Source organism: Bemisia tabaci, chromosome 3 (genome assembly GCF_918797505.1).
Source record: "Bemisia tabaci chromosome 3, PGI_BMITA_v3".
In the NCBI taxonomy this organism is placed as follows: Eukaryota; Metazoa; Arthropoda; class Insecta; order Hemiptera; family Aleyrodidae; genus Bemisia; species Bemisia tabaci.
The window spans coordinates 21,971,720-21,998,988 of NC_092795.1; the positions used below are offsets into that span (position 1 = coordinate 21,971,720).

A 27,269-nucleotide genomic window follows, 5' to 3' on the forward strand; every position below is an offset into this window, starting at 1 on the left:
CTTTTGCTACGCAAGTGCTGGACCCATCTTTCATCGTTGACATTGTAATTGGATCTAATTTTCGACGAGAACAGCTCAGAATTGCTTCCGAGACGACTTAATTTTTCAATATTTTCTCTGAAAGAAAAAGAAGAAAATATCACCCTTTGAGAAGAGGGATTCACCAGTCTCAGCTCATGAGGTTATTAACCCATTTCCCTTCTCCAGCATCCCTCGCCAAAATTGATTTTGTTTTGAAATCATTAGAACTTTACCTACAAAGAAACATGGTTTTTACACGATTCTCGAATCTTTGTTAATAAATTTTGTGCCGTGATATGTTCGATGGAGATTTCTAACCTTATGGAAAGGTCCGTGCGAGGCAGGTAAAATTCAGAAAGCTTTGCGCTTTTGGAAAGAAGCCGCTCACGCTTCACCCTCGCCGCGAGTGAAGCGGTGAGTGCCATGAGAGTCAAAACCCCTTCAATTTCGTGCGTATGCAATACGGACATTCGTTAAGGTCGAATAGTTGCATCCAGACGCCGTACTAAAATTCCTTCATTATTTACCTTGCATGCGATACTGCCTGAGGACGCTTGTTCAACATCAACTTAATTTCAGTGTTGCCTATTTTGACGATGAAGTAAACTTTTACTGATTTTTATCGTGACATTATGGTCAATTTTCCGGGGAAAAATCGATTGGTCAAATATTTCTCAACATTGCCGGTCCTTAAAATCACAAGAACTGTAGGTATCTGAGTAAAAGTTGCTGAGTTTCTTTTACTTGCTCTAAGAGTCGTCTTTTGCTTGGATTTTTCCGCCCTCTTAAAATAATACTTTTGACGAAAGAAAATTATTTTTAGCGCGATAGTTCAGTTTTCTTAAAATCGATATTCGTAGTTTTGATGAGCGAGGTCTCTTATCTCAACGGTGCTCATTTTTTTCGGGGAACTTAAAAACGCGCCTTCGTAGATAATAGATAAGCTTAGAGTCCCTTTATACTGAGAGTTCATGGAGTCACAAACGGGAATAAAGATTACAGAAATTGAACGTTTTTCGTAATCTTTGATCGGCTCATTCTTAAATTCCTTTCTCCGTTCCTTCTCTCATTCCGTTTGTTCCTTGTTGAACCCGAAATACCTCGGTCCATTCCAGATTATAATCTTTGCAATTGGTGAAAATGTAATCTTTATTCCCGTTTGTGACACTGTGAAGGCCTAAAATCCGGTTAACCAATCAGAAATGGATTCGCATTGTCTTGACTCTCAGTATAAAGGGACTCTAGATAAGCTGAGCGCTTCTCCAATACGGACGTATCAGAGTTTTCCCGCCTATATAGAGATATGAGGAAAGGACGACGAGGAGGGTGGGGCCAGGGCAGGGCGGGGCAGGGCGGGGGTGGGAAAAGTTGTGCGGCGGAACCGGGAGCGGGCGCCGCCAGAGCAGGTACCGTAACCGCGGGAATGGGGCCGGGGCCGGGTGAATGAGGAATGAGGCACGGGGATGTTTATGGTCAAAGCGAGAGGCAGGACCAGCGAGTCCGTTGCCGCGTTTGATGTCAGTGGGGCCAGGTCGAGCCGCCGAACCTGGCCGGCCGCGGGAGATGTGACAGGGCTCTAACTCGAAAGTAAGTATAGAGATGAAAGAATTATTAGACGCTTAAATGTGGATCAAAAGATGCGCCCTGCCTGGCCCGGCTCCGGCTCGGGTATCGGATGCTCCCGCGCTGAGGAAAAACCCCGCATCACCCTCCAGGCGTTGCCAAATTTCCTTCCATAAAATGTTCATTTTTTAGAAAAGTTATGAATATTTTCCTTCCATTCTTTAGATAATTTCATTTCGTAATTTCACCCTTATAGTTCCTGCAAATTTCAAGGAAAATTATTCATAAATTTTCTGATAAATGAGCGTTTTATCGAAGGGAATCTGGCAACTCTGGGGTGTTGTTAAGGCGTTTTTCCTCAGGATGGGAGGATGGCGCCCTCGCCCGCCCCAGCGAGTACGCACGCCCCGTGAGAGAGCGAGCGGCCGCTCCCATAGAGACGCGAGGCTCGCCCGGCAGGGCTGGTGGGGGGGGGGGGGGGCGAGCTTCGGCGGGCTCGGGGACTTGCGGGGACTTGGGCCGTGCCCATGCTCAGCGAAGCTCGTCTCGGGTCTACGGTCGTCTCCTCGCCATCCCGCTGCCATTCCGCGAGTTTAGAGCCCTCCTGTCCAGACGCGCCCTGCTCTGCGCTTCCCTCCGGTCGGGGCCCCGCTATGTGATGCCACCCATGCCATCGCCTCTGCCGTCCCCCGTCGACGGCGACATGCCCCGAGAGTGCAGCGCCGCTCGCGTGTCTTGACCCCCGTGCCCGACTGCCCGACTCCGTCTTCGTCGTTTCCGTTTCCGTGTGTGTCTGTGTCAGTCTTGTGCTTCTCACTCACCTTCCTCCTACTCATCCTCGACAAAACATGCCAGCACTGAGGTAAAGCACCCTTCACTCCGCACTCCTCCCTCCCCCGACCGTACCCCCGCACACACACTCTCGAAAGAATGCGCAAAAAACAACCAACGCCTTGCTTCACGCCTATTTCGGAGCCTTGACGCTCGCTAGAACGAAATGCATGATGCTTCGCAGTCAGCTTCGCTCTTGTGCCTCACGCCCGCGACTCAATGTTATCCCTCTGGCTTTCTCCTTTGAATTTGTTATTTACGAAGGAGATATTTTGGCTCAAAGCAACCACGAAGTCTGAAATCTCTTCTCTTCCAACAGAAAATGGCGAGTAGAGTAGGTATATAGTGGTGGCGAGGGTAACCACTCCTTGCGAACGATTGTTTAACCTCCTATCGATGTATTGTTGCTCTTGCGACATCAATATTTTGAAGGTACTCCCCCCACACATACACCATTCCGCTGGGTAGAGAACCTATGCGATGAGCTGAGCTTTTGATTCATTTTTTAACCAGTAATGAATCTTATAATGTCCGTATCCGTATGGAATGTCACAAATGGATCCGTTTAGTCTGGGGCCTGCTTAGCTCAAAAGTATAAAGGAACGACGACTTTTCAAAGAATTTTCTCTTCCAACTACCTTCTGGGTATTCTTTCATATACATGCGATCATGAAGGTAGAATTATCATGGTAAACCCCTGTTGATAGGGTTCAAGTAGGCAATGGGGAGAGGCAGTATATCAGTTCGCCCTCTGAATTCACCTAGATTTTTGGATTTGTCATTATTAAGTACCTACTGCTTGAGTCGCAAATCTCTGGAGGTAACCGCATCAAATTGGTATTTTTCGTTCCCTAGCTCAGAAGTGGGCGTATCCTGCACCATTTCATGTTTCCAACAAAAACCACCCCACCGTCTTTGTTTTGCTTTCAATTTTCTAGATTCTTATTGAACAATCCAATTAAATTTATTGAAAAAGCAGACTTCTTAACCTCTAATCGTTTTCATTTAATTAGCCTTGTTATTCTTTCCTTTCTTCCGTTTTTCGTATTTCATCGGTCACATGAAATCTTTTCTTAACTCGGAGTGATTTCCTCAAACTGGCCTCTCACAAGAAATGAAAGTTCTAGTTATTCATAAAATAACATGAATTCTTCAAAGGGCTTAGATTTTCACTAAATCCCTCTATTCCATGGATCGCGGGAGGCTGCTACAAATATTTTTGGGGATTTTTTTTTTTTCCTTTTTCTCTACGAGACTTTAAAATTTTAAGTGAGAGAATTGATTTGACCTCCATGTGAACATAACAGTTAAAGAAACGGCACCATGAAGCTCTTGCATGCAACTAAGAGGTTCGATGTAACCAGAAATGCTGTAGAAAATTTCGAAAGGAACACGACAATTCCTTGAGTTTTCCTGTTTTGACAGGAAATCTGCAGCGTTGCAAACCGCGGTTATGCGTTTTTGCAGTTTCGCCATCAATATATGTAGGTTGCCATGATTGGTGATTACCATGGTGAAACTTTAAAGATGCCACATGTAATGATGACATATAAATATGAAATAGGACATGAAAAGAAGGGGACGAGGCTGGAAACGCAATAATTTACAAAATGCGGAACGTTTTGACCGGTCTCCCGGTCATTTTCTACCGTCAAAGAAGAAAAAATTTAAAAAATCTAAAAAAAAAAACAATGTTATTGGTCCCGGTATAATAACGACCGTGGTCATGTATTAAGTCCTATCTCTGTGCCTGGAGAGTTTCATGGGTCTGTTGCACACAAGAAACGCAGCACAAGGCCGGAAAACCGAGAAAGGCAGAGAAAATTAGGGAATTCTCAGGAAAAGCCAGGGAATTTTGCGAGATTCGGTCTGCAGTAGTGAGTAAATTTAAAGGGGAAAAAATCAAAGTGGAAGTTCGATTAGAATGTGAGGGAAAGTCAGGGAATCTAAAACTTTTGGAGTCAGGGATAAGCTAAAATATGCAGGGAAAGTCAGGGAACTTTATGAAGAAGAAACTATGGCAACCCTGTCGACTGAGTGTACTTCTCAAGAGTACAATCGCATGAAAATTACGTTGAGCCACTGTAAAATACGCAAACCTTGGCCGATATTGTCCACTCTCAGTTCGCCTTCAATTTTGCTAGATAGGCAACGAACCTACCAAAGAGCGAGAATTTACCTATTCGAAAAGCACACCTCGGACACCTTCTATTAACCTGGTTACGCTGTATTGCGATCGTCATTTACCGTTTTATGGACAGCAGTGTCTATTGCCAAGCACGTCGTTTGATATTAAGCCTCAGAAAATGCAAAAGTATCAACTAATTAATGCTTTAGTTGAGAAACATCATAATACCATCATTTTCCAATAATAAAAATGCGAACTTAGCAAGGCGGTATCGCCAAAACGAACTTTTGACTAAATCTAAAACTTTCAGTGGAGAATTGTCTCATCGTTGGATCTCGTTCAGGACACTTTAGAACGAAATCTCTGAGGTTTTTAGAAGGGGCACAAAACTGCCTTTTTCGAACATGCGCTTCGAAAAAACGTGATACGGACAACACAGATCGTGCAAGAGGGGTGAATTTTGGACATTTTTGATGTCTTCAACGTCAGTTTTGTGCAATTTTACCTGTAGCTAAGGTTCCAAGTTGGCTGCATGTATCTCTTGTGTGCAACAGATCCATTGAACCTGAAAGTGGGCTCTAACAAAACAAGTTAGCTCCTCTGTAGAGGCTTCAACTTTAAGAGCCTGTTTTAAGCTTGGAAGTTGATTCTAGAGTCGCATTATCCTCCAAAAAAACGCTTCCTTGCAAAATGCGTGAAAATTGTCGGTCAAATAAATAATCTTCTCTAAATGCAAAAACTTCACTCAAAGAAGGGTAGGGGATAGACGTCAGACGTCCTGTCGAGTGACAATAATGATTTACTGTCTGAGAAATTTCTCTGAATGTGAACTGTCGAAAACGATTTTTGTCCAGATGATCGGCGACCTGACAGTGAAAAGAAATTTCCACTTATTTTCAAAACTGATAACTTTCCAAAACGCCTTGAGATCATTTATTCATTTTTCATTTATTTCATAATTTGAAGGAATATTTTAATCAGTGCCGTCAAAGTCGTTTCAAAAACGGTAAATGTACAACATTACGCGAGCGATGTTGGATTAACTAACTACAATGTTATCCCTCGAAATAGTTTTTGCTGTGATACGAAATTTTCTAAACTCCATTTACTTCAAGCGACGCTCGGCCAATTTTACCCTCAGTTCCACAGCGTTAATGCATCTGATACAGATATTACAAGCGATAGTAATCTATCACTGTCCAGTTTTCATGAAAGAAAATACGGCAAGCACTTAAGTCACCAAATTTCCTCGCAAGTACTTCAAATCAATATCGAAAAGTGAGAGGTCCCGAAAAGTGCCGGTAACATGACAGCGTTAGTGCAAGTCATGACTCATGGCCGGCCGTAGGATTTTTGGGCCCCTCAGCCCAATTCATGGTGCACTTACCCTCCCTATGTATACCTCCCGGGAAGGGGGTGGGGTGGGGTTTGTCGCGGTTAACTTCACTAGTAGAGGAGGGTCAGGGAGCCCTGGTAAAAATTGGCAGTAGAATGTGTGTTCCAAAATACCATATACCTAAAGCCGGCTGTAAGATTTCCAATAGCTTCTGTAGCCGGCTGTACAATTTCTTATAGCTTTTTATAGCCGATGGCGATTAAGCAACAGCCAGACAATAAAGTGTATGCTACGCGTTACTAAATACGGATATTAGGACTTAGTTAGTTTTTGGACTACCGCTCTCTTTTTGTGCCGTAGTATCTTGATTTATTTTGCGAGGAAAGCTCGGTACTTTTGAAGGATGCCTGTCATTCTTAATATGTTGGAGCGCCTTCAATTTCTTATGATACTGTGCAATACCTCTGGTGCGAAATAGTTGCTTCAAGCGCTGTGGTGCGCTGCGGCGCGGCGCGGCGAGCGGGCAGCCAGCGCGAAAAGCGCATTGGCGCCTACAAACCTAACAGGGATACTTCACGCTGATCCCTGTTAGGTTTGTAGGCGCCAGTGTGTCGCCGCTCCGCTTTGTGTTAGGCTCTAATATTTAATTTCGCGGAGTCAGCGTTTTTCAACTCATGATTTTGAAATGTTTGCACACTCTGTATGGACTTTTCTCATTTAAATTGATGAAAAAAAAATGTTTTACATAAAGGAAAATATAATGTGTGTTTTGTAAATATTAAGGTCGTTCCGTATCAAACTTAATGATTTCCAAAGCCTATAAATTTCTACACAATTTCTTATAGCCTTTTATAGCCAATGGCGATGAAGTGTAAAGCTCGGCGATAGGAACTATACCGCGACTGTATACTTTTTTATAGCTTCGTATAGCCCGGCTATATGATTTGCTCCGCTTTCTACAGCCAGCTATATGATTTTCAATAGCCTTACTTAGTCGGCTATAAGAACTCCTATGGTATTTTGAAACGCAGCTCCTGTCGCCAATTTTTACCAGGGAGGCCTTAGGCCTAGGGAGACTTTGGAATTGTAACCCTTTTAATCGCACCTTGGGTCAGTTTTCGGCTCACGTTATAAGCGCAAAGAGGAGAGGTTGGCATCCTATAGACTCAGATATATGCCTGTAAGAGACAGGGGCAAATGCTACAATCTAAAAGTATATTAACACTTCATGTTGAGAAGGGAAAGAAAAATACTCCGTTGTGCGGGCATTTTTATGATGAACATCCTTAAACACGCGTCACGTGTGCCCTCGCAGTAAATCCGGCTTTGCCATGACGCTGTTACCTGTATGCTTGCACAAATACCCCTGTCGAATTTGGCACATTCGGCTAATGAAACCCACAAACATTTTAAAAAATACCGGAGTTATGATGATTTGGGCCGCGTTTAACAGACAGGAACCAAGCCACCTCAGCTATTGCCAAAATTAACAGGCAATTTAATTTTTTACGAGAGAACGTTTGTTTGGAATTCTTTGAAAATTTTGAAGAATTTGCTTCTATTTGCTTGAATCAAATACGAATTTTCAGGAAAACTTGTGAATATTTTCCGCACAGTTTTTCAAAGAATTTTCTTCGTAATCAGATCTACGTTATCTGAAAATTTCAAGAGAAAATATTCATAACTCTCCTTAAAAATAAAAAAAATTACTGGAGGAAATTTGGCAACTCTCGAATGTTCATACAGCGTTTTTCCTTAGCACGGCAGTAAAGGAGTCCGGCTCACTTCACCCAGGACGCCGTTGTCGATGTGCAGGGAGCTAGTATGAGGGTACACCGTCCATGCGGCAGAATGTGTCCTCAAAAACAAGCGGAACCAAGCCCCAGTTGACAGTTCGCCTCTCGAATGTAAAACGACAGAACGGCGGGAAACTAGAGCGAGAGGCGGGACACGGGACAAGGGGGCAAGAAGCATTCTCATCTATTTGATTTATACTGCAGAGTAAGCGGCTCTAACCTCAAATAGCCTCAGTTGTCCGAACTCTCGAGCGAGGAGGGGGAGGGGGGCTCGAGGCAGGAAAGAAACGGCAAGGCGGTCGAAAATTGGAACCTCACTACGAAACCCCCGTTCCGTCCTGACTCTTCCCGGATTTTTCTTTGATATTTATTTGGCCTTTGTAGTTCAGAATTCAAACGTGATTAACGTGTAACATTACAGTAACGCTAGAAGGTACGCCCCCTGACCGCTTCGCGGTCCAAAGACTCGCACATTACAATTTTCCGTGTTTAGTGTTACTCTGTGTTACTTTTTTGGGGGAAGATCAACCGAAGGGACCTGGTTGCTCAATACAATTTTGTTTTAAATTGGCCCTAACCATAGCTGCGTTACTCTGAAAAATTGAATTGTGAAGAAAGTGTCCTGCCGAAGTACTCTTGTTTTCCTCCCCTCACTCATCAAAGGTCCCAACTTGCGAGTGACTAGCGCATTGAAGTGTCATACCAATGTGATCCATGTTCGATCCTGGCGGCCGACGACTCATTCTAAACAAGGTCGCAGTTTTTCAACAAAAAGATTTGGTCACCTCAACCCAAAGATTTGGTCGATTTGACACAGGGCAAACTAACACAAAAAAATCAACCAACAGCTTGTGCTGTTACTCCGCGTTTTACTATGTTATTACAAGATTTTGGTCAAGTTTTCTTCCAGTTTGGAGGGCTTCGCGATTCAGGCGCCCTGGCGTTGTGCGTTACGTGTTACTCTACCATACTGAAGGAAGAACTCCGTATGAGAAGTTAGACTTTGCCAAGTTTCCTCCGATAAAAACCGAATTTACTTAGAAAATTGTGAAAATTATTTTGTAAAACTTTCGGACGATTTTGCACGCAATTTAATTTAATATATTTGAAAATTTCAAGGAGAAAGAGGTAAGTAAAAATGTTGTCAAAAATACATGTTCTATCAAGGGAAATTTGGCAACTCTCGAATGTTCACACGGCGTTCTTCCTCAGCTCGGCAGTACTCTCTCGATTCCATATCATTAACCGGATTTAAGTGACGCAACAAGCAACATTTCGACCAAGTTTAAGTTGGCTCGTTTCGGGTGCGGTCAAATTGACGTGCGATATTTATCATCGATTGTGTCAACCGTCTTCGCTAATTTCGATTTTTTAACCCAAATAAACTACGAGAGTGAATAATCATCCGCAACGAACAAATTTGCAAAGTTCGGACAGAAGTGAGATCAGAATACCTCTCTAATCGTTGTAACTGTTTGCGTAACCCTGGTAAAAGTTGGCGATAGGAGCTGCGTTTCAAAATACCATAGGAATTCTCAAAGCCAACTGAAGAGGGCGATAGAAAATCATATAGCTGGCTGTAGGAAGTGGAAACTATCATACGGCCGGGCTACACGAAGCGATAAAAAATTATACAGCCGGGCTATAGTTCCTATCGCCGGATTTTACACTTATCGTCTGGCTGTTGCTTTTTCTCCATCGGCTATAAAAGGCTATAAGAAATTGTGTAGAAATTCGTGTGCTTTGCAAATCCTTAAGTTTGTACGGAATCACCTTAATATTTACAAAACGCACATCATATTTTCCTTTACTACATATTTTTTTTCATCAATTAAAATGAGAATAATCCATACAGAGTGTGCAAACATTTCAAAGGCATGAGTTGAGAAACGCTGACTCCACGAGATTAAATATTAGAGCCTAACACAAAGCGGAGCGGCGGCGCACTGGCGCCTACAAACCTAACAGGGATACTTGACGCATTCCGCAATGCGTGAAGTATCCCTGTTAGGTTTGTAGGCGCCAATGCGCTTTTCGCGCTGGCTGCCCGCCCGCCGCGCCGCGCCGCAGCGCACCACAGCGCTTGAAGCAACTATTTCGCACCAGAGGTATTGCACAGTATCATACGAAACTGAAGGCGCTCCAACATATTAGGAATGGCAGGCATCGTTACCTTCAAAAGTATGGAGCTTTCCTTGCAAAATAAATCAAGATATTACGGCCCAAAAAGAGAGCGGTAGTCCAAAAACTCACTAAGTCCTAGCATCCGTAATTAGTAACGTTGAGCATACACTTTATCGCCAGGCTGTTGCTTAATCGCCATTGGCTATAAAAGGCTATAAGAAATTGTGTTGCCGGCTATAGAAGCTATTGGAACTCTTACAGCCGGCTGTAGGTCTATGGTAATTTGGAACACAGATTCTACTGCCAATTTTTACCAGGGAAGGAATAATTAACGTGAATTATGCGCGGGAGCTATCAACGTTTTTTCGGCTGACAAGTCAAAATCTGCCAAAAGACATTTGACTTGATTTATGCGATATTGTATGACGTGCCGGTTCGACCACACCCAAAACCCGAGAAGAATCACCTTGGGAAAGGAGAACCAAGTCGCGTCGAGGTCGAACCGAGAAACAGACGATTGACGTTTTTATGCTTCCTTAAGACTCAATTTTAGAGATGAAGTTAACCAATTGCGCTCAAAATAATATGTTTTCTTGACTTTGATTTTTTGACAGGAGAAAATACGCGGCAGATTATAGGTCAAAATTACTCGCACCTCATTTTTTTCCGAAATAGGCCCCGGTTCTTTGCCGTTTAATTTCCATTTTTCCAACGAATCCTCTAACTTCATATAAAAACGATCGCCCTGGTAGGTAACATGTTAGTATCATGTCGTTACCAATATAGTCGCCTTTAGATCAAGATGGTGTCAATGAAATGTCAACACGGTAGCAACGTGGTAGAGCCTGTTTCATTTTATAGCTTTGCCTTTTTTGTTGTAGTTTTATATTTATCTCCATATCCCGCGCATTCAGCGAAAAAGGCAAAGTTATATCCGGAACGGGCTCTCCATTCCACCAACTTCGTCAATGAGACCACTATGATACCAAAATATTATGAACATGGTACTAATTGGAATTTTCTCCGACACGGTAAAAACATGTCCGAAAACTCTTATTATATGAACAACATTGCATTAAATTTCTAACATCTTACTGAGTTTTGGGACCGTCAAGATATCATGTTGGTATCAAGTTGATACTGTCATTGTCATTATCAATATGGTTCTGATCATGTTGTTTTAGTCAGTTTGTTTTGAATGGTTTGAAACTGCCCTATTTTTACAAACATTACGATTATCTGTTTAGTGCATGAACTTGAATGTCTGTGCCGTCAAATGTAACGTTGAGCTACTAAATTAGGCGATACAACTATTGCAACTCCTGGGTGACTGAATTTGCATAACCTCTGAATTGAAGGATGATTGAGTTTTCTCACTCGTGAGTTACAGTATACTTTTGCGCCTCTACGCTAAATCATCTACGCTGAAATCGCATTGTTATATTTTTCGTTTAGCAAGTTGAGATTCTTCTTCCTTAGGCTACATTGTGAGTGGTGTTACATAGGGGCTTATTCTTAGCCATGACTAGAAACTTAGCCCGAGGCTTTGGGCTTAGGTGAGTAATTTCAATGTTTCTGTAAATGCTTTTTTTGCAATTTAGACACTATCAGCTCTAACGGAGGGTTGAATAGGATGAGCAGTCCTAGACATGTTGAAACATACGTACAGAATATATTGAAATACGTTTTGGACCGCGATGATAGTATCGCAAACCTCCTTGAAAATCTAGCATAAGCATGGCCGACAAAAAATTGAAGGCAATTATTTTTCAATGCCATGTTTAGGGGATTAAATTCGATTGATCTTATTTTTCTAGCGTGTGAGTGCCGCCAATTCAACAAGGTTCTTTTTATCTACCGGTGTAATTTTTCAAAACTATGTTTCATTCAAATTTTAAGTTATAACCGAATTTTTATTTTTTTTTATTATTTTTGGATTTCCACTGAAGCCGTCAGTCGGAGCCAAAGTCAGCTACTTTAGACTCTTACAAATCCCAGAGATTTTTTTCTTTTTTTTTAACTTTCTTGTTCCCCTTGTTTTTTGGGGTTTTTTTTATGATGGTTATATCTTCCGAATTTTACGGTAAAGAAAGTGAAAAAAGCTAGGAAATCACAACGAGAAGAAATATTTTCCAGGCATGCGTAAAGTTTTTTGTGGTCCAAGAAATTCCGAAGAAACTTCCTCCTCTCTGAATGAAGCTCATATCGACTCGCAATTCCTTTGTATTTGGGTCAAAGAATTTAGCATAGTTTACTTGCTCTCGAAGACCCTCGTTGATGGTATGTGGGGATAAGTGTATTTCCAAGCGATTTTTACCACATTAAGGAGAGGTTGTTTATCACGTACATAAAGGCGCAAATCGAACGGATGTTTAATGTCAATGTCGATGATGGGTTCATACGAACCCTTCTCCCTCTCCTCTTTCTCACCCGCACGCTCCTCCATCATTCCCTTTTCAAGATAACGAAACGGAAGCTCGCCTCGAGCCCTAAGAGTAGACGAACATCAAAAGGTGATTTCGCTTTGACTTTTAGCATAAAGTTTAATCTGCTAGATAAGTAACGTCGATCGTTTGAATCGCGAAATCCTCGTGTTTTAGGCGATAATGAATGAATATTAAGAGGAATAATTGAGTGATCAGAAGTATGCTCTCTTGAAGCTCAAGGAACAGTTTCGCGTCGTGATAAAATAAAATATACCAATTAAATAAATTACCGAGTGAAATTCAGCTCTCTCTAATTGTAGTATCTTCGGCCAGCCTCTTGTTTAGTGGCAGCGCGTATAATTGGGAGGAGGTTTATACCTCTCCCTTTTTCTTGGGAAGCTCTCGGCTCCTTCAATCGAAAAAAACCATGACAAGGTCAAAAATGAAGTAACTCTATTTACTCAACAAAAGTTCACTCAGATTTGATGTACAACTATGACCGGCGTATGATCTTCTTCTTTGTTCAAAAGTTCGCTATTCCCGCGGCGAACAAAGAAGAAACGAAAGTCAAGCTAATTGTACATAAGTTGAATCTCGCATCGAACTAATTTGCCGAACAATGTTCTACTGTGGCATAATTTTTTCGAGTTCTGATAATTTCTCGGCAACATCAAAGGAACAGAGTATCAAAGGAGGAAGGAAATATTTGCAAAATTGAGCTTCAGATTTTTCTCGGACGCACAAGTTTGTGCACGTTCGATGACTGATTTGATTTCCCTTGTTCTTTCGTAAAACGAGAGAAAATAATTATTCTAAATATACAATAGTCTAAGGAAATTCTGCTATAAAATTTGCGTTTATACAAAAGATTTGTAATTTTCGATTTATTTATTTATTTTTTGTCATACATTTAAAAGTGCTACTTAAGATATCTCGAAAATCTCTAAAAAAGTAACAGAAACATTTCATGAGATTGTCTTTAGGCAATAATTTGTCAATTGAGATTTTCGGAGGTCAATAATCCCTGATAATCATGGTAATTAAATTTTTCGGTGAAAATTCCGCGTATTTTGTGGTGCATCGACTTTTTTCCTTCTTCGGGACGGTGTTTTTAAATTTAGACCACAGGGAAAAAATAATGATTTAAAAAAAAAAAAATAAAAAAAAATCTCTCAAGTCTTGAAGATTTGCCGACTTAGTTCGGATGACGATTTAAAACCAATCTTTCTCCTTTTTTTCGTGACTATTTTTTGCTCCTTTGAAGAATCTTCCATAGCACCGGGAAAATATGACGAATTCCTGCAAGAGACCTCCAACGATGCAAAACCCGAAAAGTCCCTAAAAATGTAGGGCAAGGAGTTGAGAAAAGCGGAGTATTTCGGGCAAAATGGCAGCGTCGAGTGCAATGAATGCAGATCAATAGTGGCGGAGCAGTTCGCATGGGTTAACCCTCGACGTCGTTGCAGAGCTCGGGTTCTCGCATGATGCGAGATGCTGGGCAGATCCGCGTCGCGGCGCTGCGTTAGCGCTTGCTCAGATAACTCGCCTACGACAGATTTGTCCAGAGTGGGAGTCCTGCCGCACCGCATTCACGTTCCCACTGCTTCGCCCTTTATTCTTCGCCCAAGCCGGCAACAGGGCAAAAGTCGCCATTGCCAAAGTTCCGCTCGGCGGCCCGATTTTTGAAAGTTTAAGACATCGAAATGCGGTATACAGGGTGATGTCCCCCAGGGGGCGGGGCGGGGTGGGGGTGGAGTTAAATCCCGTGTTCTATGGGTTAAAATGGAGCGAGTACATCAGAAAAGAACCAACCCACATTCAGTTGAAACTGAGAAAAAGTGGTTTGAAGATTTATTGCTGCATAAGGCTCAACGTCAAATATAAAATTTAACTCCTCTTTTCACAAAAAAATGTTTTTTTTTTTCCCAGACACTCAGTTTTTGGCTGGAAAAAATATCCGGCTAGTGAAACTCAAAAACTTTCAAACTCAATTTTTTCGATAATGAGGGTTGGTTCCTCTCTAATAAACTCGAATCAGAGAAGTCTTTTTTGCTTACATGAATGTTTTTAAAAATTGCTTTTTAAGGGGGTCACAGCACCCTAAAGTTCTGGGATCTAAATAATTTTTCCCGCATTTTGGCAACATTAATGCACCGAATGTTATGAAAATTAGTATGCACTCATAACTTGATACGGTGTATCAATGGCTAAAGTGCAATATCACGTATCTCCGTTTGCAATGCCGCAGACTTCTGGTCTTACTTTATTTTCTCTTTGAAAAACCAGTCAACTTCTTGAAAACTATCTTAATTTTTCTTCTCTGTCGACGGAATATTCTGTAAAAATTTCAAGCAATGAAGTTGGCCTGCTTCTCTTCAAAGAAGAAAAATTAGAGCGGTAATTTGGAAAATTGCTATGGAGATACATGGTCTCGCATTCTAGTCATCGATAGTCATTAATGACATCAGTAAATCGAAATGTGAAATTTCAGTTAAAAGTGGAGACTTGGTTTCTCTGAACTAAGTCAACGTAGCATTGTTCCTGTCAAATGTTCAGATTTTTCCGAATGTAAAATGGAACCTTCACTCTTCTTTACAATTCACATTGGGTTGTTGTACATTTTTATTTCCTGGAGAAAGGTATATTAAAAGCATATAGCAAGTAGAAGCAAAACCATAGATCTTTATTAGTCTCTATTTTCAATTCTTCTCTTACAAAATTTTCCTAATAAAACGCACATTTTGTTATTTCGGCATCAGCTTTCTATTTCGATTCGCGAGTTCTGGATAACCTACCGAGACTCTTCTAAGACCGTATTTGTGTGGGGAATTTTTTTAAAGAAAATAGACGGACAATATTTTACTGATAACATTTGATTGAAAATTATGACGATGAGATTATTAAACCAGACAATGCTCTAAAACAACGTATCTCTGTTTGCAACGGTGGAGACTTTCAGTCGTACTTCATTTTTTCTTCGTACGTCTTCACGATGATCACAACCATCGGATGCAACTATACGTGCTCGATGGATGTCCGTGTTGCGTGCGAAAAATTGAAGGCGCTTTGAGTTTCCTTGCCTGCACAGTGTAGCATCTCCGATCGCATCGTAGCGCATACGAGCGGCAACGTTAGACTCACCGGTTGGATGATGTTTTAATTACGTTATAAATATGCAAAGTCCGTCCTTTCAAAGGTCTGTGGAAGTTTAAATTGCAAAAAGAAAAAAAAAGAGACTTCCACGCGAGGCAAATTCCAGGCGGTTCGGTCTACAGACTAATATGTAGAGCGAGCGTGCAATGAAATTCTAAGGATGGATTTTAAAATGAAGGCATAATACAGAATAGGTTCAGTATTTCTCTAAATAAACGAGCACGGTTCTCGTAATAGGGTTATTTGGTCAAATCATGTGGCTTCCTTCTATTCGTGGAAAACGACCGGAATGCATGTAACGGAATTGGTCATCTATTCTACGAAAGTCTGTAAAAACTAAGAAGTTCCTCTCCGCAAATTCGCAGTTTGGATAAATTGCGCGCAATGGGTAAGTCGCAAACTTTTGCTTAAACGGAATGCAAACTCATCAAACAGCGGAAAAAGGAAGCGTTTCTTACTGAAAATAAAAAAAAAATTAATTAAAAAACCACGGTGTGGATATCGGGAAAGTCGAAAATTTACTCCTAACTCCATCTCGGTAGTTTCATCCCAAGCGAGACTGAAAATAGACCTCCTCCTTGTGTCGTAGTTTTTCAATGAAAAAAAGAAAAAAAATATCGCAACGAACGATAATCATCCGTCATCTTCTCTGACCTGCTTCTCAAAAGTTTAATGAGAGGACGTACTTACGTTGTTTTTTTATGTCAGGAACTGTGCCACCGCAAGACAACGGCCGTTTTCAGTGTTAAGCAGTTGCGCGGCTTCGTATCAAATGGACTTCATTTTGCAGCAATTAGGAACTATTATTACTGGCTCATCTTTAAAAATACGTATGTACGTAGGGATACTAATGGTACATACGCTGTTTCTTAATGGAGCCAAACATTGTAGTTCCAGATCGCAAAATGTAATCCAAATCTCCGTTTGGCTGGAAAAAGGGCGTATCTACACTCAGAGATGAGTCTTGGAAAGCTTTGAGTTTCATGGACCACCTGGTTCATTTTTGAAAGTCCCTAACACTGTTTCCCCTCAATTGAAATCTGTTAAAAATATCGATTTTAGGTGGGGCAAGCTACTTATCCACGTATTGATAATTTTATAAATAAACTGAGGAAAAACAGTGGTGCCAACTTTCAAAAATCGCCACTGGACCAGGTTCATCGCGAAAAGTAGTTGAACCTTTTGTCAGGAGAAAGACGTAATTATGCATGTCTTTGCCACGATAGACGAACTATCCGAATCCGCTATGCGAAATTTTTCTACCCAGATTGTTTAGTCAGGGGTGAATTTCAGACCTTTTCATTGCAATCATCGTGATTTTCAAGTCAATTTTCTTCAAAGCCACTTCTCTTTTCGTTCTTACAAAAGTTTCGGGCAACAGAATCTCTCTAGTCGTCTTAATGTCTCACATTTACCAGTGTGTTTTAGGCTTAGTTCTATCAACCTCCGTTAAGAATCGAAGATTAAAGATTTCTAGTACCAAAATGACATGAAAAAAGTGTCAGGATTTATCCCCTAAAATTTTGGTACTGCCCCAATTTGTTGGATGAAGTGGACATTTCCAATTAATTATGGTAGTACCGAAACATTTGGGTCAGTAGCCTAATTTATTGAGCTGTTCTACCACAATTAATTGGAGATGTCCATATCATCCAACAACTTCCTGTTTTTCCCCCCGTGGATCAATCGACGTCGGAGATGTTAAACGGATCATCATGCAATATAGGTAACCCTATAACCATGCAAAACAGCATTCAAATTATGTTCTCAGAGAAGTTGTTTCTTTTAGGACCTCCAAGAAAAAGTGTTTTTTTTCTGCCTCTTTCGGAAAAGCTAAAGATCTGATCGACATATAGTTAAAAAGAAACCTTAGGTATGTTACTAGAAGCCTTTAGACAATTTTTACCTTGATTTCAAAAATTGATCTGATACCTACTGCAGCATTGTAAATGTTGCATAATTTTATTTTTAAATTATGAATGTACTTGCACTGCTGTATGCGGACTAAAAATTATAAAGAACATTTTCTGAGTACATATGATATTTCATTTCAATTATATTTGAATTGTCTCTACAGACTCGTGAAAAAAGAGGGCAGTTTTTCTGCCAGGGGCAGCAGAAACGGGCCTGTATAGAAAGTTAGAATCCTAACCTATTGCTGATACCGGGTTGATGACCTAAAACGACGATCAAGTTGAAGTTGTGTCTTGCAATGGGTCAGTTGCAGGGGATCCAATCAAACTGCACGTTTTCTCTCCTCCCGCGGATCTTGTACCGAGGCCAACTATTTTTCGTGTTGTTTCAATACATACTTGCCGAGTTCAAACTCGAAGAGTTCCTCTTATTGATCTCACCGTGCTTTAAACCCTCCGGCATGAACTGAATCGGGGCAACCAATTTCACGGGATATAGAATCAAAGCATGATTCTATTCCCAGGGTTGCCGCCGCGGCGGTCTGGAAAATCAGGGAACTTGCAACGATCGAGAAATGTCAGGGAATTCGTGGGAATGGTAAGGGAATTTTTGATTCATCCACTAAACACTGAAACATATCACTGATCTTCCGACTATTTACCCATTCTGGCCGTTTGTAAGGTTAATCACCTTTTAACCAGCTACTGATTGTCTTTTTTAACTATTTGCACAGGGGGATTTGTCAGGGAAATTTTGTCCAAAGTTTAGCGAAAGTTAGCGTATTATGTAAAAGTGAATATTTTGTTCAAAGGCTAGGGAAAGTTAGGGAATTAGAAAATTTTGGAGACAGGGAAGAAAAATAGCAATAAATCACGGAAAGTCAGGGAATTTGGAGATGAAGAAATTATGGCAACCCTGATTCCCTAAGAATTTTGCAGCTCGTCCTTTTTTTTGCAGTGCACGTTCGCTCTACATATTAGTCTGTAGAACGAGTCGTCTCAAATTTGCCTCGCGGAGAGATATATTTTTTCCTTTTTGCAATTTTAACTGCTACAGACCTTAGAAAGGACAAAGTAGGGGAGTTTATTTTTACAAGATATGCCTCAACATCGGAGGCCATCTACATTTCTAGGAAAATCGGACTTTGCATATTTATAATGTAATTAAAACATTTTCAAACCGATGAGTCTAACGATGCCGTGAGTGTTGCGCTACGATCAGGCGGGCGACGAAGCGAAGCGACAATACACTAAGCAGGCGAAGAAACCCAAAGCGCCTTCAATTTTCCGCATGCAACACGGACATCCACCGAGCTCGAATAGTTGCATCCACTTTTATCTCGTCATCATCGCAAAGACGTTGCTTTGCATCCGTTCCACGGGCTTCGGCCAGGATTGTAATTTCTAGTCGGAGGCACCTTGTTCAATCTCTGTAAATAATAAGTATCACAATAATGTTAAAATTCAAGATCCGCTGCTATGAATTTCAAACTGCAGTAAGAGTTTAAATTTCGGATTGGCAATGACCCTTTCAGATTTGACGTTATCAAATCGCAAGCTGCTGTTTTCTGCATATTTAATACTTCGAAAATGAAGAGTGCGTATCCTCTTTGCAACGTTACAACATTTCCGATTACTTATGTTTTATTTTTTCTAAAGGAAATCGATCAAATTATTTCATTGAAATACCCTGCGCATATGTTTGAATAAATAAAGAAAAGTCAAAAAAAATTTCAAGATGAAATACCATTCACCCATGTTTTGTAAAAAGAAACCTTTCCTGATTTCTTATTACTGTACGACAAAGGTTCAGGACAGGAAATTTTTTTAGAATTTTTAAAAAAATAAAATTCATAAATATATAGCGATCATGAAGGATTTTTTCCTCGCCGTTTACAGCGAGTGTTTCAATTGCTTTTCGAGAGTTTTATATCGAGAGACACTATGTCTCGCTCGTTTGATAATAAGCTTCGAAAATGTATAGCTAAGCGCGGGAAAACAACCTCTTGTCCTTAGATAGGGACGTTTATCACCTACACTCACCATAATCCCATGGAAATCAAGAGTTTTTGCGTACAAATTCGTTATTCGATTAGTGACGGTTGGACCAAACGTGTGGCACGGAATTCCAGGCATGAAAGCGAGGAATGCTGCGAAATAAAAATTTCTCTACAACTGTCGCAGTCAGAAAATTAACTGCCGAAACTTTGCCAGAAAAGATGTGAAAGGCATGAAAAACGAGTTTCTCCGGAAATAATAGGAAATCACAAGTGCTCAGAAGCTTTCATGTATGTTGAATATTGTTCTCCTCGTGAATTATTGTTGTTCCTAACGGCTTTTTCTCGTTGTTAAAAGACGTAAGTCAATTTGAAGAAAATTGAATGAGCGTGCAGTTCCTTCATCCATAAAACCAATGACGATGAACGGAATACTATTGTTATATTTTCAACTTTTATTGCAACCAGTGGGCTGATTGTTGAAATTGTTAGACAAAACGATAGACAAAGAAGTTATAGCGTATATAAAGTGATCCTATTGGTTGGTATGGATGTTTCCTATAGACTAAATGAGAAAATGATGAACTAACTAGCGGGTCTCGTTGGTCGTTAGTTAGACCTTTGTCCATTGCAACCACCCACTTCCACCAATAGGATTCTTCCGTATCCCTGTTGTCTTCTTTGTGTATAGCTTTATCTACCAATTTCAACAATTAGCCCTTAGTGAATGTTTTCTGATTTTTAATTTTCTACGTTTATGAAAATTTTTTAAAAATGTATCCATTTCTTTGTTCTAGGTGAGGTTGGATCTTCGTTCTAACCAAAACGCTCGTTCACTGCCGATATGGTAAGCCTATTTTAAATTATTTTCAATAATTTATTTCTTAAATTTAATTGTTCATGTTAATGACTGAAATCTATCGCAGTAAACTTTTTCAATGGCGTTCAGGTCCATACAGGGGCTAGGGCTCTATGATCCCCCTTTGCGCACTTTTCTGATGTAAGGATCAAGGCTTCATGTCGAATTATCATGCATTACGGGAATGTCGGAAGAGAGCCTATACTCTCGCAGAAATCGCTCACCTTTTTGAATAAAAATGTGTTTCTTCTCTAAGTTATACGTACATTAAGCATTCGGAGATGTCATTTTAACTGAAACTGAGAGGGGGCAAAATTCGTTATGCGGGGACGAAAGTCTAGGATATCTACAGAAATTCATTCATCAGAATTCATTCAGTGAAATATCAACTTTTTCAGTCTTAGCAGCTGCTTATTTTCTCATTCCCCTGAATAAATCCAATTAAACCCTGGAAACATTAGAATATTCTGAAGATATTCCAAGATTTTATATTTGATTCACCGTCGGAACAGACACCTCGAGCATCGAGACAGTATTGAGACAGCTTTCTCAGACAGTACCGAGACAGCTCTCTCAGATTATTCCATTGAGAGTATGTTCTCAGAAAAGTTGCAAGATCACAGAGAGGAATGGACCGTGTAAGCAGAAAGAAATCAAGCCACTAGTGCCGATGAGCTATTGCCAAATTTGATCAGGCCGTATAATTTTTTTCACGAAAACTGTTGTGCGAATATTTATATAATTTTCAGTAAATTTTCTGTAAAGTAAGAGGCAAATTTCTTAAAATTTTCAAAGGAATTCGTCCAAACGGTCGCGTAATAAATTAAATTGTCCGGTTTAAAAAATAGCTGATGTGGCTCGGTTCCTTTCTGCTAAACGCGGTCCAAATGTGGGTAAGTTTATGCTACCTGCTCGAAACGCGCATTGGCGCCTACAAACCTAAGGGGATACTTCAAGCATTGCGCAATGCGTGAAGTGGCCCCTTAGGTTTGTAGGCGTCGGTAGGTACCAATACCAAGAAGAAAGAAGCCAAAGAACAACCAAGAAGCTGTGAATTGTCAGCGAAACTTACGTAAAAGCACATAACTCACAAGTTTTACACTTAAGTCTTTTGTGTAACACTGTAGACACGTGCAAAGTATTTGTTCCAAACCCTGGATGGTTCGCTAATTCGGTTTTGGAATAAATACTTGTGCTGAAGTCAGTCTAAATGTGCCTCAAGGGGGACGAAATGGGGGGGGGGGGGTATGAAATAATTATACCCTAACTTAGAGGGACTGTGCATCAATTACGCGAAGAATGCTCAATAGTTCCGATAATTGACCCTCTGCCGAAAATTAAACTCAAAGTTTGATGACAGAAAATTGGAAATTCGAGAAAAACACTCACCGTTAAAGTTTCTGTTCGTATCATTCTAGAACACTGGGTTGCTCTGATGTCACTTTTCGAAACGATTAAGTTAAAAGCTCATAACATCGTTTATAAATGGTCGAGTTATGGTCTGAAAATTTGACTCAACGTTTGAGAGCATGGACGCAGCTAGGATTTTTTTGTTGGGGGGGGGGGGGGGGTTGAAAGACATTCATTGGGACGTCCTCAGCTCCAAATAAACGTTAAAGAATCTGGGGAACTCTTCAGTCTCAAAGAAGGGGGGTCGGGGGGGGGGGGGCTCTCCGGGAAAATTTTAAAAAATTAAGAGGTCTCATGGGCGATTTTGAGCTATTCTCTTTGAAAAATGTATCCAATTGCGATTGCAAAGATGAAAGATGTGTCAAGGTTTTACTCGGCCAAATTCCTCGGACCCTTTCGGAAGTATTTCTTACTATGGGAAGGACCATTTCGATTTTTGGAGACGGTGAAGGTAGACCCTCGGCCACTTCTAGTTTCTGCCGATGTTTCGAAGTATTAGAAAGTGTTAAGCAGCAAAAACTGAAAATCGATATATTTTATTCCAAACCGGTTTTTTTTCGTAAGGTCTGAGCAATTCCATCTTAAAGTACATTACGTTTGACTCATAAGAAGTCACAATTTTAAAGAAGGAAAAGAAAAAAGGGGGCCGAAAAGATTATTCCGGAAAAGTTGGGTTTTTTGAACTGGGTATTTTTCGGTTTTTGAGTTACTTTTAAATGTGCGCATCGATTTCTATGCGTCATCTATCTTGGGATATTCGCAAGTCAAAATTTGTTCATGATTTAGTGATCCACTATCGAGTATCGATATTTCCCCATTTGGAGCTAGGGTAAAATATCGATTATTGAGGCGTTCGTCGAGGACACCCTGTTTATCGATCCTTTTCCGTAGGTTTAATCGACAGATCAATCGAGATATCGCAAAGCGCACGCCACGCCGCTGCATTGTAAGTGTAGCATGCGGCCGAGGAATGGCGGGAGCGGGTCACGAGGACGACGGTCGATTACAAGTAAGGCGCATTTGGACGTTTAAAAGTAAACATTGAATTTAAGGGTCAAGTTCTAGTGATTCAACAATTGATCGAACGGAAGCGGTTGTTTAACTCCCGCGCCACAGGAGGCCTCATAACGCGCGGCGCGGCGCACTTCACAATCACAACACAACTGCAAAAGATAGACGGCCTCCTCGCCTCCCCATCCCTCCACAATGATGCGCCGTCCGTCCTTTCAAAGTCTATTTTTCAACAGGCAGATATCATGCTTTGCAGAAGCCTTTTCTATGCTTGCCAGTGTATTTTAGGTATGCTTCATAGGCAAATTGTGATCGATATCAATTGGCTTGCAACGGGCTCACACGAAAGGTTAGCTACCCAGATTGTCCAACTCGATTCCAGAAAAACGGCCTGTGTCACACTATCAAAATACTCCATCAAAATGTCAAGGTCAAGTGCTGTGATTGGTCCAAGTCATCGAATAAGCCAATCATAACACCGGCAGCCTGATTGTTAAAATGTTTTGTTTGTCGGGCGACATAGATGACATAAGTTAAAAAGTGGAGCGTGATTGGTCGGCTATGTCTTATCGCTGCTTTGTCGTGCCTTTGTCGGATTGAACTCACGACAAGCTAACGGCACCACTTAAGTTAAGTTTCCGACAGTATGTCGTCCATTCCACCTGACAAAGGCACGACAAAGCAGCGATAAGACATAGCCGACCAATTACGCTCCGCCTTTTAACCTATGTCATTTATATCGTCCCGACAAACAAAAAATTTCAACAATCAGGCTGCTGACCTTGATACTGTGATGGCTAGCTTCAATAGTGTGACACAGGCGAGTGGCGTTGCTCTTAAGGGGCCAGGATGAGCCTGCCTTTCCTGAATTTGAAATGGTATCATCTGCCCTGCTAAAAATATTCTCAGAACCAATGCATTTCTTTGGAATTTAAGTCGGATATTCATAGCATAGGAAAATTCTGCCGTGCTGAGTAATGACGCCATATGCGGATTTGAATGTTGCCAGATTTTCTGTCCGTAAATATTTATTTTTGATGAAAGTTGTGAGTATTTCTCTTGAAACTTTCAGACTTTCTAGAGGAAAATATGAAAAATTTCCAAAAATAGTGATTAGTCAAGGGAAATTTGGCAACGCCTAATGGCTCGTACGGCGTCTTGCCTCAGGACGGCAGAATAATTGGTGATTAATTTTTTTTAGATAGTTCAGTCAAAGTAGCTCTAAAGAGGACAATCTGGGAAAATCAATGTATAGAAGGTTTCTCTGCGGCAACATGTAATCGGCGACCGGAATAACATATCAAAAATCTACCGGAATCGGCTGTCCGCTGAAGCAACCATCTCGAAAAAAGGCGGGCTGAGGGGCCAAAATACGCCGCAAATTACTGTAGGAATAATAATTAACAAAATCTTACGGCCAAACACACAAAGGTAGAAAATGATTTTTCGTTTTCCCCCGTTTTCCTCACTTTGGGAACGTAGAAGTAATAATCCAGAACATTCTCCTAGGCCTAGATATGGGAGAAGAATCCCAAACATCCCGAACTCGTGTTTTCTATAAAATTTTACAATGGACCACTAGACAAGGCACGAATATAAGCATTCTGATGCATGTTTCTTGACCAGAATTGCACGCAGAATACGATTCGCACAACGAAAATGACCGAAATCAACTCCTAACATAGATATTAAAGTTTTTATTTCACATTGGTTACGAGGAATTTGAACTGCCCGCTCACAAGAAACTCAAAGCTCTACGTGAGTCAAATCGGGCACTACAACGGTTTCAGCAAGATTCTCAATCGAGCAATGTTCATTTCCCACCATAAGTTGTTTTATAACTATAAGCAATTTGCTACAGCTGAGGTGAAGCGTCAAGATAGAGGTTGCCAGATTTTTATATTGCAGAGACGTTCATGATAACGTTTACGAGCGATGTGAATCACGTAGAGCATTGAGTTTTCATGAGCGGGTGGTTTGAATACACGCATCAGGAATCATTAAATATCTTTGTAAGGAGTTAATTTCGGTAATTTTCGTTGTGCGCATCGTATTCTACGTGAAATTTTAGCCACAAAACATGTATCAGAATGCTGAAATTCGTACCTTGTCTAGTGGTCCATTATTTTGTTGGGAGGAGGCACCGAGGAGATATTCGTTTGCTCACACGTAACGGCAGTCTGGTAGGCGCTAATAATATGCTTTCCACGTCGACCAGTGGCCGCACTGTGTTTGGCGCAATGCGTGAAGTATTCATGCAGTCTTGTAGGCGCTTACATGCTCTCCGCGCCGACCAGCGAACGCACTGCATTAAGCGCAATGCGTGAAATATTTCTGCAGTCTTGTAGGCGCTCATATGCTTCTCGCGCTGACCGGCTAGGCTGCCGTACCATTCGGCGCGAGATTAGAAAAGATGATACAGCATTAGATTTGAAAGAACCGTCGGAACAGAGGAGAGGTAATAAGTTTGAAGAATGGATGGGTAAAATTGATGGAACGGTTCATGGAGAGTGCAGAAAAGAATAATCGAATAAAGAGTCCATAGAAAATCAAATGGAAGCAAGAAACAGAAGCCAATGCAAGTAAATTTTCACCCATGAAAAGAGACTTATGTAGGGGGAAAATTTTGACGGAAAGAGACAGCAATTATTTTGCCAGCAAAGAAGAGTGCCACTGAAGAATTTGAAAAGTAAGTATAAGGGCAGATTTGTACAAACAAGTGAATAATAAGTTCTCCCCTATGAATATACTACACTCCTTTAAAAAAATGAAAAATTGAGGAGGAATAGGCTGAAAACAGGGACGGATACGATTTGCAAATAGCTTTGATCTCGTCGCTGCCGCAGCAATGCACCACTCAGAATGCATTGATGAGATTTATCATGGTTTTTATCCTGATTTGCCGTGTACTGAAATGGATAATGTAATTTTAAACGAAGAATAAGAGGATCAGTGGATTATCTTCCGCTATTACTGCGCAGACGATTCAACCCCCCCCCCCCCCCCCCCTGCTTCTAGCTTTTTCCAGCCATTTTACAGCTTTATCTTTTCAGTAAATGCCTTTTGGGCATTTCACAGTATCGATACTGCAATGTTTTCCCAAATTGTTCCGAAGAAATTGGAAGATTTTCAAGATACTCTATAAATTCTGACTGCCTTTCGATCGATCAGCTCTAACCATCAACTAATTCGGAAACTCGTCATCGTTGGTTTTTTTGTAATCGCACCATTTGCAATGTTGCTTCCGGGGAAACTCGCCATTGTTGCTTTCCAGGAAACTCGCCATCGTTGCTTTTTGAGGAAACTCGACATCGTTACTTTTTGAGGAAACTCGACATCTTTGCTTTCGAGGAAACTCGCCATAGTTGCTTTTTGAGGAAGTTTGCCACCGTTGCTCTCCACGAAACTCGTCGTCGTTGCTTTTTAGGAAACGCGGCATCGTTGCTTTCGAAGAAACTCGCCACCGTTGCTTTTTGAGCAACTTCACTTATTTTAGACTCGATGGTTCCCCGCTACAGACAAGTTATATTAACAGTCGCGGAAAGTTAAATTCAGTAAATTGGGACAGGGAAATCGGTTCCATGCGACGCGACGCCGCTAACAAAGATGCTCGTAAAGCGAGCCTCAGACTCTCGAGTCGCCATGGCAACCGCAACTTCGTTCCTTTCTGCGCCGCCTAAAATTTGATAAATACCGCACTTTTTACCCGCTTTACAGGAACTCGTGCCTCCCACCCCCTCCTCCAGCACTCTTTTACCCCCTTCCCCATCCGACTCGAACCCGCACCCACACTCGGAGCCAGAAAAGCGAAAGCGTAGACTTGTAAAAGAAAACCCATCTTTGGATTTCGATTAACTCACCCCTTTCAGCGGCAGACGAAGGGTTACGTCTCGATTAACCCTCCCCCTACCAAATCATCCCCGGGTTTATTATCATAATAATTATTTCATATCACCATTATCATTATAAGGCCACGCGCCGAGCGTGTTCCCATCGTTTAGGGAAAATTTAGAGCTCACTTCCGAGATCCTTTCACACAATTCTGCACGAAATCTCCTCTTAGATTTCATTTTCCTCCTCGCCCTTTTTGTGAATTAAAGTGTAACAACCCGAGAAGTCACTTCCTCAAAGGCCCTCGGGACTATTCAAGGCGGAAAATTCGAAGTAACTACCTTTAAGGGGTTTCTTTTTTTAAAGTGCGGATGGAGGAACTTGCTTTACTTAGAAATTTAACGTTTCTATTGTTCATTTTTCACATGCTTATGAGCCATAAAAATGTGAGGAAGTTATTTTGCGTATTCATCATCGTCCATGTTTTTTGTTGAAAATCTCGGAGTGCAATCCAGAATTCATTCGACTTTGCAGCCAATTTTGTCCCCAAAACCCCACTGATATGAGCGCAGAGTAGAATCTACTCTCTTTTCTAGGAGTAAACTCCATTCTATACCAGAACGGCATCAACTCTTTCATTTTTTCTCCTTGGGGAAAAGATGCACAGACTTTAATAGAAACGCAACTACTGTTTAATTTTGGACGAAAATAAGTTTGGTGTACTGTGGATTCTACTTTAGAATTAAACACTCCTGTCAAATTCAAAGCCAATCCAAGATAATATGAACGCTAGAACAGTCCTTAAACGTTGTCCTCAACATCGAGTTTTAGGGAGGAATACAACTTGAGTTTCAGTTAAACTCAATCCGA

The 27,269-nt window shown here is 41.0% G+C and overlaps 1 protein-coding gene across 4 annotated transcripts in view; it reads left to right on the forward strand.

Annotated features, from left to right (window-relative positions):
• The first annotated feature begins 2,093 nt into the window (after positions 1-2,093).
• Positions 2,094-27,269, forward strand: part of LOC109029926 (bone morphogenetic protein 1) — a 112,164-nt gene continuing 86,988 nt past the window's right edge. For all 4 annotated transcript variants that reach the window (XR_002008667.2, XM_019040630.2, XM_019040631.2 and 1 more), the window contains exons 1-2: positions 2,094-2,446; positions 20,086-20,135. The gene's annotated coding sequence lies outside the window, so the exon portion shown is untranslated. The remainder of the gene's footprint in view (positions 2,447-20,085; positions 20,136-27,269) is intronic.